Source organism: Chiloscyllium plagiosum, chromosome 40, assembly GCF_004010195.1.
Source record: "Chiloscyllium plagiosum isolate BGI_BamShark_2017 chromosome 40, ASM401019v2, whole genome shotgun sequence".
Lineage (NCBI taxonomy): Eukaryota > Metazoa > Chordata > Chondrichthyes > Orectolobiformes > Hemiscylliidae > Chiloscyllium > Chiloscyllium plagiosum.
In genome coordinates this window covers 18,144,448-18,155,594 of record NC_057749.1, presented here as the reverse complement: position 1 = coordinate 18,155,594, position 11,147 = coordinate 18,144,448, and positions in this window count along the sequence as shown.

Below are 11,147 nucleotides of genomic sequence, written 5' to 3'. Positions count from 1 at the left end.
CCCTCCACCACCACCCTCTGTCTTCTACCTTTGAGCCAGTTCTGTATCCAAATGGCTAGTTCTCCCTGTATTCCATGAGATCTAACCTTGCTAATCAGTCTCCCATGGGGAACCTTGTCGAACGCCTTACTGAAGTCCATATAGATCACATCTACTGCTGTGCCCTCATCAATCTTCTTTATTAGTTCTTCAAAAAAACTCAATCAAGTTTGTGAGCCATATTGACTACCTCAAATCAGTCCTTGCCTTTCCAAATACATGTACATCCTGTCTCTCAGGATTCCTTCCAACAACTTGCCCCCCACTGAGGTCGGCTCTCCGGTCTATAGTTCCCTGACTTGTCTTTACTGCCCTTCTTAAACAGTGGCACCACGTTTGCCAACCTCCAGTCTTCCGGCACCTCACCTGCGAATATCGATGATACAAATATCTCAGCAAGAGGCCCAGCAATCACTTCTCTAGCTTCCCACAGAGTTCTCAGGTACACCTGATCAGATCCTGGGGATTTATCCACGTTTAACCGTTTCAAGATATCCAACACTTCCTCCTCTGTAATCTGGACATTTTGCAAGATGTCACCATCTATTTCCCTAAAGTCTATATTTTCCAAATCCTTTTTCACAGTAAATACTGATGCAAAATATTCATTTAGTATCTCCCCCATTTTTTGTGGCTCCACACAAATGCCGCCTTTCTGATCTTTGAGGGGCCCTATTCTCTCCCCAGTTACCCTTTTGTCCTTAATATATTTGTAAAAACCCTTTGTATTCTCCTTAATTCTATTTGCCAAAGCGATCTCATGTCCCCTTTTTGCCCTCCTGATTTCCTCCTTAGGTATGCTCCTACTGCCTTTATACTCTTCTAAGGATTCACTCGATCTCTCCTGTCTATAACTGACATATGCTTCCTTCTTTTTCCAGGCCCAGTTTCTCAAGGGCTTGAGCTCACTGAGCAGGCTGAGGGCCCAGACTGCTGTCAGTCTGTTCAAAAACAAAAGCACTTAAAGGAACACATGGATTAGCTAACATTTTTCTTGGATTTATTTTGTCACCTACTCAATGCTTATTAACAAATGATAAAGAGCTGTCAAGTGTTTGTCATTTCGGCTGTTGATAATTTGAAGGTCCAGTTGATTGACACTTTAATAGGATTACTGTAACAGCAGGTCTTTAAAGGAAGTTATGAATGACATTTTTAAAGCTTTTCTATACATTCCATTGTCATTATAGGGTTCATGGTTCTATACAGAGTGTATACTGGGTAAACGGAACGGAAGGTATGAGCTGAGGTGAGGCAATGCACTTTGGGAGGTCCAATGCTAGACGCAGGGTTACAGTAAATGGCAGGCCCCTAAATGAGCACTGATATACAGAGGGATCTCAGGGTGCAAGACTACCGCTCTCTGAAAGGGACAGCACAAGTGGCTAAGGTGGTAAGCAGGCATATGGCATTGCTTGCCTTCAGTGGTGTGGGCATTGAGTATAAACTATTGTAGGTTATGTCGCAGCTGTCTAAAACTTTAATTAGGTCACATTTAGAGTACTGTGTGCCACATTATAGGAGACTTTGGAGATGATACAGAAGAAGGTTACCAGGATGTTGCCTGGATTGGAGTGTATTAGCCATAAGGAGAGATTGGACAAATTTGGATTGTTTTCGTTAGAGCAGCAGGAACTAAGGGGCAAGCTGACAGTTTATAAAATAATGAGAGGGTGGATATGGCTTTTTTTCCCAGGGGGGCATAGATTTAAAGTGAGGGAGGAAAGGTGATGTGTGAGGCAAGTGTTTTACCCAGAGGGTGGGAGGTACCTGGAATGTGCTGCGAGGGGAGGTGGGAGACACAGATAGAATAGCAATGTTTACGAGGCATTTAGACGGATACATGAGCAGGCAGGATATAGAGGGATATGGACCATATGCAGGCAGGTGGGATTAGTTTAGAATGGCACCATAGTTAGCAGAGACATAGGGGGCAGAAGGGTCTGTTCTGTGCTGTACTGTTCGAGATTCTGTGAGAGGCCTTTGGGGGTGGGTGAAGGTGAATGTGTTGACATGGACAGAATGAGAGCTAATATTGAATAAACTGACTTGGGCAAAGTGTCAGACAGTGGAGTTGGGTGCGTTATGCCAGGCCAGCTCAGTGTACGCCAGTCCCTATGACCTGTTTCCAACAAAGTCCTGTTTCCACCTCCAGCTCCCTGAAGCCAGCTGAGCTGAGCGTGAAAATTACCTGCTCCCACCATTCCCCATGGAAAACCCAACCCCAGGAATGAGCAGCATGAGTCCAGTCCAATGGCTGACTGCTCCAGGGACATTCCCAGTTTGTTATTGTAGCCACTTGGCCAGGTACTAATGCTTCAACTGGTGGAGAGAGCTGAGGGTAGGATCCCACTCTCACAGTCAATGGGGAGGGTGGTGGTATCTGTTCATCTTCCTGATTCACCATCACACTGCGTTAATGTGCAACGACCACTGAGTGTGCTTGGGGTCTGTCATTAGTAACAGGTGGTCAGCTCATATCCTCAATGCAGAGATAACGATCGATTGAGAGGAGCGTGGTCCAGTCTGTGGCCAGGGATTGCCTTGTGAAATCTCAGGTTTCTGTGCTGAAACAGCACTCACAGTGAGATTTTCATATCCCTGACAAGCATGAAATCATCAGGAAACACTGTCTATGTTCCAGGCTGCGGTAAATGATTCATCAGAGGCCGCTCCAGATCCTTACCACAGGAACCTGCTCTTGGTGGGGGAGGGGTGGTACTGAGCATCAGGGAGCAGGAACCCCTGAAACTATCCTGGGTGGGGGACAATAACGATGGGCCCTTTGAGTGACTGGCAAGTTAATAGCTCATGAGCAAATAGATCCCATAACCGTTAACGGGTATACTCCATCTCCATGCATGTACACATTCACAGATTATATACGTGAGCACAGTGTGTGTACATGTGTGCACGGGCTATGTGTGGTGAAGTTACATGTGCATGGTGTATACACATAAAGTCACACAGATGCACAGCACAGAAACAGACTCTTCAGTCCAACTCAACCATGCTGACCAGTTATCCCAACCGAATCTAGTCCCAATTGCTAGCACTTGGCCCACATCCCTCTAAGCCCTTCCTATTCATATACCCATCCAAATGCCTTTTAAATGCTGTATTTGTACCAATCTCCACCACTTTCTCTGGCAGCTCATTCCATACACGTACCACCCTCTGTGTGAAAAAGTTGTCCCTTAGGTCCCTTTTATATCTTTCCCCTCTCACACCAAACCTATGCCCTCTAGTTGTGGACTCCCCACTCCTGGGAAAAGACCTTGTCTATTCAACCTAGCCATGCCCCTCATGATTTTATAAACCTCTGTAAGGTCACCCCTCTGCCTCCGACCCTCCAGGGAAAACAGCCCCAATCTATTCAGCCTCTCCCTTTAGCTCAAATCCTCCAACCCTGGCAACATCCTTGTCAATCTCTTCTGAATCCTTTTCAAGTTTCGCAACATCCTTCTGATAGGAAGGAGACCAGAATTACACGCAATATTCCAACAGTGGCCTAACCAATGTCCTGTACAGTCACAAAATGACCTCCCAACACCTGTACTCAATACTCTGACTAATAAAGGAAAGCATACCAAACGCCTTCTTCACTATCCTATCTACCTGCGACTCTACTTTCAAGGAGCTATGAATCTGCACTCCAAGATCTCTTTGTTCAGCAACACTCCCTAGGACTTTACCATTAAGTGTATAAGTCTGCTGTGCTTTGCTTTCCCAAAATGCACCACCTCGCAATTATCTAAATTAAACTCCATCTGCCATTTCTCAGCCCATTGGCCCATCTGGTCCAGATCCTGTTGTTCTCGAGGTAACCTTTTTCGCTGTCCACTACAACTCCAATTTTGGTGTCATCTGCAAACTTACTAACTATACCTCCCATGTTCACATCCAAATCATTTAGATAAATGACGAAAAGTAGTGGACCAAGCACTGATCCTTGTGACACTCCACTGGTCACAGGCCTCCAGTCTGAAAAACAACCCTCTACCACCACCCCCGTCTTCTACCTTTGAGCCAGATCTGTATCCAAATGGCTAGATCTCCCTGTATTATGTGAGATCTAACCTTGCTAATCAGTCTCCCATGGGGAACCTTGTCGAACACCTTACTGCTTTGCCCTCATCAATCATCTTTGTTACTTCTTCAAAAAACGCAATCAAGTTCATAAGACATAATTTCCTACGTAAAAGTCATGTTGACTATCTCTAATCAGTCCTGACTTTTCCAAATACATTTAATCCTGTCCCTCAGGATTCCCTCCAACAACTTGCCCACCACCGAGGCCAGGCTCACTGGTCTATAGTTCCCTGGCTTGTCTTTACTATAGTGGCACCATGTTAGCCAACCTCCAGTCTTCCAGCACCTCACCTGTGACTATCGATGATACAAATATCTCAACAAGGGGCCCGGCAATCACTTCCCTAGCTTCCCACAGAATTCTAGGGTATACCTGATCAGGTCCTGTGGATTTATCCATGTTTAACCGTTTCAAGACATCCAACACTACCTCCTCTGTAATCTGGACATTTTGCAAGATGTCACCATCTATTTCCCTACAGTCTATATCTTCCATATCCTTTTCCACCGTAAATACTGATGCAAAATACTCATTTAGTATCTCCCCATCTCTTGCTGCTCCACACAAAGGCCGCCTTGCTGAACTTTGAGAGGGCCTACTCTCTCCCTCGTTACCCTTTTGTCCTTAATGTATTTGTAAAAACCCTTTGGAATTTCCTTAACCCTATTTGTCAAAGCTATCTCATGTCCCTGTTTTGCCCTCCTGATTTCCCCCTTAAGTATACACCTACTGCCTTTATACCCTTCTAAGGATTCATTCGATCTTTCCTGTCTCTGCCTGACATATGCTTCCTTTTGTTTCTTAACCAAAATCTCAATTTCTCCAATCATCCAGCATACCCTATACCTTGTCTTTCACCCTAACCCTCAGTGCTGGTGACTGTAAAATTATCATCAATTGTTATAAAAGTCTATCTGGTTCCCTCATGTCCTTAAGAGAAGAAGGAAATCTGCTGCCTTTATCCTGTGTGTGATTCCCTACCAACGGCATTGACTCCTGCCCATCCTCTGAAATAGTCCAACAAGCCACTCAGTTCAAGAGCAATTATTGGTGGTCAGTAAATGAAAGGTGCATGATTTACATACTGATGTCACTTTTAGAGTTTGGAATACAAACTAGTGGTCCATTGGCATAGTTAATTTTGTAAAGGGCTATTTTTAAAGCAAAGCTGAGTCAGACAGTTCTTCTATAACTGTCAGAAAGCAGGAACACCTGAGATATTCAGGCAACATTCTTAATGCTGAGGGTGGGTTTGTGACAGGTGGAATAAACACTGAAGGCCATTACTTTGTTTGCTGTTTAGAATGATCAAGGGTTGATTCAATGGTTTAGAAATTCAGCATATGAAGATTTTTAGGGTAGTTCAGATGATCTGTAACTAGGAAACAGGAGCAGAAAGTGCTGGAGAAACTTAGCAAGTCTGGTAACACCTTTGGAGAGACAAACAGAGTTAACGTTTTGGGTCCAGAGACCCTTCTTCAGATACTGCATGTTGTCAGACCTGTTGAATTAATCCAGACATTTCTGATTTTGTTTCAGATTTTCAGCACAGACAATTGTTTTTAATTTAGAAATCTAACTGAGGTCAGGAGCAAGTATTGTCTCTCTCTTTGAAAAGAAGAGTTTCTTTTTCAGAGCAGTTTAAGGGATAAGTTAGCTCAGTTAAAAAAAAAATTGGCTTGTGCAACTCCCAGACCAGAAATCTTCAGGTTATTAGAAGCTGAGAAAGTCTAAGCTGTCAGTCCTATCAGTACTCACGAAAGGAGACTCCACAGTTCTAAGGACAGAAATTAGGGAGAATTGGTCAAGTTAAACTTACAGACTTGACATAGTCATAGTCATAGTCCTAGAGTTATAGAGATGTACAGTACGGAAACAGACCCTTCAGTCCAACTCATTCTTGCCAACCAGATATCCCAACCCAATCTAGTCCCATTTTGCAGTACCCGGGCCATATCATTCCAAACCCTTCCTATTCATATACCCATCCAGATGCCTTTTGAATGTTGCAATTGTACCAGCCTTCACCACTTCCTCTGGCAGCTCATTTCACACACACACCACACTCTGCATGAAAAAGTTGTCCCTTAGGTCCCTTTTAAATCTTGCCCCCTCACCTTAAACCTATGCTCTCTAGTTTTGGACTCCCCTACACTGGGAAAAAGACCTTGGCTATTTACCCTATCCATGCCCCTCATGATTTTATAAACTTTGATAAGGTCACCCCTCAACCTCTGACGTTTCAGGGAAAACAGCCTCAGTCTATTCAGCCTCTCCCTATATCTCAAACCCTCCAGCCCTGGCAACATCCTTGTAAATCTTTTCTGAACTCTTTCAAGTTTCTCAATGTCTTTCCTATAGCAGGGAAACCAGAATTGCACGCAATATTCCAACAGTGGCCTAACCAATGTCCTGTACAGCTGCAACATGACCTCCCAACTCCTGTACTCAGTACTCTGACCAATAAAAGGAAAGCATATCAAACGCCTTCTTCACTATCCTATCTACCTGCGACTCCACTTTCAAGGAGCTATGAACCTGCACTCCAAGGTCTCTTTGTTCAGCAACACTCCCCAGGACCTTACCTTTAAGTGTGTAAGTCCTGCTCTGATTTGTTTTTCCAAAATGCAGTACCTCGCATTTATCTAAGCTAAACTCCATCTGCCACTCCTCAGCCCCTTGACCCATCTGATCAAGATCCCATTGTAATCTGAGGTAACCCTCTTTGCTGTCCACTACACCTCGAATTTTGGTGTAATCTGCAAACTTACTAACTATACCTCCTATGATCACATCTGAAACATTTATATAAATGTTGAAAAGCAGTGGATCCCAGCACCAATCCTGTGGCATAGTGCTGGTCACAGGCCTCCAGTCTAAAAAGCAACCCTCTGACACAACCCTCTGACTTCTACTGTCAAGCCAATCTTGTATCCAAATGACTAGCTCTCTCTGGACTCCATGTGATCTAACCTTGCTAACCAGTCTACCATGTGGAACCTTGTTGAACGCCTTACTGAAGTCCACATAGACAACATCCATCACTCTGCCTTCATCAGTCCTCTTTTTGCCCTCTTGAGTATACTTGTACTGCCATCAGACTCGAAGGATTCACTCAATCCCAACTGTTTAAAAGTATAATTTCTCTGGATTTGCATTACTGTGGAGTGATGATGTCGAGGAATAAGTTTAAATTTTGCTTTGCTTTGTGTTTTAAGATTTTTCTAACTTTGTTCTCTGGCTGATTTGCTCTTGATTTGATTTATTATTGTCACATGGACTGAGAAACAGTGAAAAATATTGTTTTGCGTGTCAACCAGACAGATCATATCTTACATAAGTACATCAGGGTAACAGAACAGAATGGAGAATATAGTGTTACAGCTTCAGAGAAAGTGCAGAGAAAGATCAGCTCTAATACATGAGAGGTCTGTTCATAACTCTGATAGCTGTGAGAAAGATGATGTTCATAAGAACTCGGGAAAGAGTTGGCCATTCAGCCCCTGGGGTCTGCTCCACCATTTGATACAATCAAAGCTGATCTCATCTCTGGCTTCACCCCACTTCCCTGTCTGATTTCCATAACCCTTCAACCAGTTAAGAATCTATCTCCTCCTTAAATTTATTCAATGTCCCAGCATCCACAACACTGTGGGAGGGAGTTCCACAGACTCACAATCCTTTGAAAGAAGTAATTTCTCCTTATCTCTAGTTTCAATCTGCCTCCCCTTAAGAGACAGGTTCAGTATTGGAGAGATTCCCTGCCTTAAAATTGACAAGGCACACAGAATAGAGGGAATGCATCCAAGGAAAATGGGGGAAGTGAAGTTGGAAGTTGCAGGCTCCCTGGCCATTATCCTTCAGTCTCAAACCATCCCACCCTTCCCTCCCTCCCTCCAGGGGCTTTACCGGACATAAGGTACACAGGGGGCAATGTTAATATCTGTGGACCATATATACCCTGGGAGCATTGTAAACCACAAGGAGGAGCAGGTAGAACTCCAAAGTACATCAACAAGCTGTTGGAGTGGACAGACATGGGGAAGCTCACTTCAATCCAGAGGAAAGTGAGGGTACATTTTGGTAGGAAGACCGTGTAGCGACAATGTAAATTACAGGTTATTCTGGCATAACGCATGTTTCATCAATGCGGGTTGGATATAATGTGACTGACGAATTGTGGATGCTGTTTGAATAATGCGAACATTCTACTGAATGGGTATAACGATCTTCTACAGTGCAATTTTCTATAGCGCGGGGATGCAGAGGAATGTAACTATTGCAGAACGACCTGTGCAATGTGTTTCTCTAAAGTGGGTGCAGGAGCAGAGAGAGACCAGGATAAGTCATTGATAGGCAGGATAGGCAGGTCAGGACAACATTGAATAAGGCACACAGTATCCCAGAATTAATGGTAGGGGATTAGAGCACTGAACAAGAAGGCTGTGCTGCAGTTACAGAAAACTTGAATTCAGCTTCAGCCAGCTCTGGGCACTGCACTTTGGGAAGGCTGTGGCCACAAGCGCAGAGGGGTTTAAGACATTAGTTCTCGGGATCAGGAACCCATATTCTGGGGACAAACTGAAGAAGTTAGGATTGCCTTCCTTGCAGGAGATAAGCCTGAGAGACGATCCAGAGAGGTCTGGACAGAAGGATAAGGGAGAAACTGTTCCCACAAGATCGAGAGCGTGCAGATTGACAGTAAAGAGTAAAAGCAACAGAAATGATCTGAGGAAGCTTTTTTTTAAAACACAGTGAGTATCTGGAATGCAATTCTGGAGATTTTGGTGCAGACAGCTTTAATCGACTCATTAAGACAGTTATTTAAAAAGGAAGAATGTGCAGGGGAGGAGATGGAATGGCACTAAGTGAGGTGCTCATCCACAGAGCTAGCACTGACAGAGGGGCTGAATGGCCACCCCTCTGCACTATGACAAGTCTGTGATTTCTCAAACTGAGAGACTTTATGGAGAAATTAGTTGCAGACGACCTCTCACCCCACCTGCCTGACATACTACCCCTTCCCCTCTCTTACCTATCCTGATTTCCCTGAAACACATTCTCCCCGTGACAGGGAGTTCCACAGAGAGAATGATTCTTTACAGCACATGAGCAGAAGGCACTTTTATTGAATTCAAATTTCATTTGATGTCACAGTGGGAGTCAGATCCATGTTTCCAGAACATTAGCCTGAACTTCTGGATTACTAGCCCAGTGACAGAGAAAACTGCCCAGCACTTTGGACTGCACTGTGCAGCATCAGGAAATAGTAAGCAGAAGGACAGAAGGAGAGGGATTAAAACAGAAATGAGGAGAACAAGGAAGAGTGAATGAGGAGTGAAAATGATGGTAGAGTGAGGGAGGGTTAGCAAGTGAAGGACCAATGTGACACAGTGAGGAAGGTAACAGAGAGTGACCAATCAACAGGGAAATGGAATGGGTTGTAGCTCAGAAGGGAATGCTAACAGTTTGAGGCTGGAATCACCATGACTGGGAGCTCACTGCTGTGTAAGGACTTCAGGACCCTGGAGAAATCTTGTGATGATGTCACAGTGCTGCACATTGCAGAGTGTAAATAACACAGAGAGCAATGTTAGAACAGAGGTAGAACAGAGATCACATAGACCAGGCCAGACTAGGCTACAGTCTGGAATGAGAGACAGCCTTGAGAAGACATGGACATGAACAGATGCAGATGATATTGATTAATCAAACTATAGATCAGAGCCTGGTACATCTGGGATTACCATGTACAGCAGCTTAGTGTGAACATATCACAAACCAAGTTACTTTGAAATCTAGGTCTGAAGATCCTCCTTGACTTTGCCTTCACCTTGACCAGTTTGTAAAGAATATAAATTCATTGCGTGGCCTCGAATCACAGGATAAAAGATAAGCTTCACTGTAGCTGAGTCTGCGCACAGTTGGAGAGGAACAATGGTCTGAACTGGAATCTCCCTGGCTCCAGGGATCCCAGTGCACACTCAGAATATTCACACACACTGGGACAACAGGCAAAGCAGGTCAGTGAGGAAAGTGAGGGAATGGGGAGGGAGAGTGAGGAGGGAGGTGGGGATGCCCTACCCCTGGGTCTCGGAGACTCACTGTTCAGCTTCAATGTTGAGCTGTGTAGCGGGGTCCAGCAGCTTTTTTCAAACACTCGCTGCAGGTTTCTGTTCAAAGGCAAATTTTACTGCCCTTATTAATTGTACAACTCACTCTGATCTCAACATTGAGTATTTAGGACACAAGAGGCTGTGAGAGAAATCTATGGGTGAGAATCTGTGGAAATGTTTCCCAATCAGAATGAAATATTAATCAGCGTGGATTGTCACTGACTAATCAGTGGAATGGTGCAGACGTTTGACCAAACTCTGCAACATAATTCAGTTCAAGGTCTCCCTGTACTCCTTATCCTACAATCTGTGATCCACTTGATACCTTCACCTGAGGCTGTTTGAGCTCCAGTGGGAATGAAACATTCCCGAGTGGGGAAAATCTCACTCAGCTCAGCACTGCACTGTCCACAGTGGACCGGCAGTGTCCCGAGAGACACTGCAGCATTATGTGACAGTCAGTGTCAGTGCTCCAAGCTGCATTTGGTGACAATGCAATATAAACCACAGCGACCGTGTCCCAATGGTTACTGCGCTTGACTCATACTCAGAAACCCTCTGGCTCAAAAATGATTCCAGAGAGCTGAGCAAAATCAATACACACACTTCCAATATAGTACTGACGGAGCACTGCACTGCTGTCGGAGGGTCAGTGCTGAGGGAGTGCTGCACTGTCGGAGGGTCAGTGCTGAGGGAGTGCTGCACTGTCGGAGGGTCAGTACCGAGGGAGTGCCACACTGTTGGAGGGTCAGTACCGAGGGAGTGCCACACTGTCAGAGGGTCAGTGCTGAAACAATCAAAAGGTGTGGTGCTGGAAAAGCACAGCCGGGCAGGCAGCATCCCTGAAGCAGGAGAATCATTGTGATCCAAGTGGACTCGGAGATAAATGAGAGGGGGGT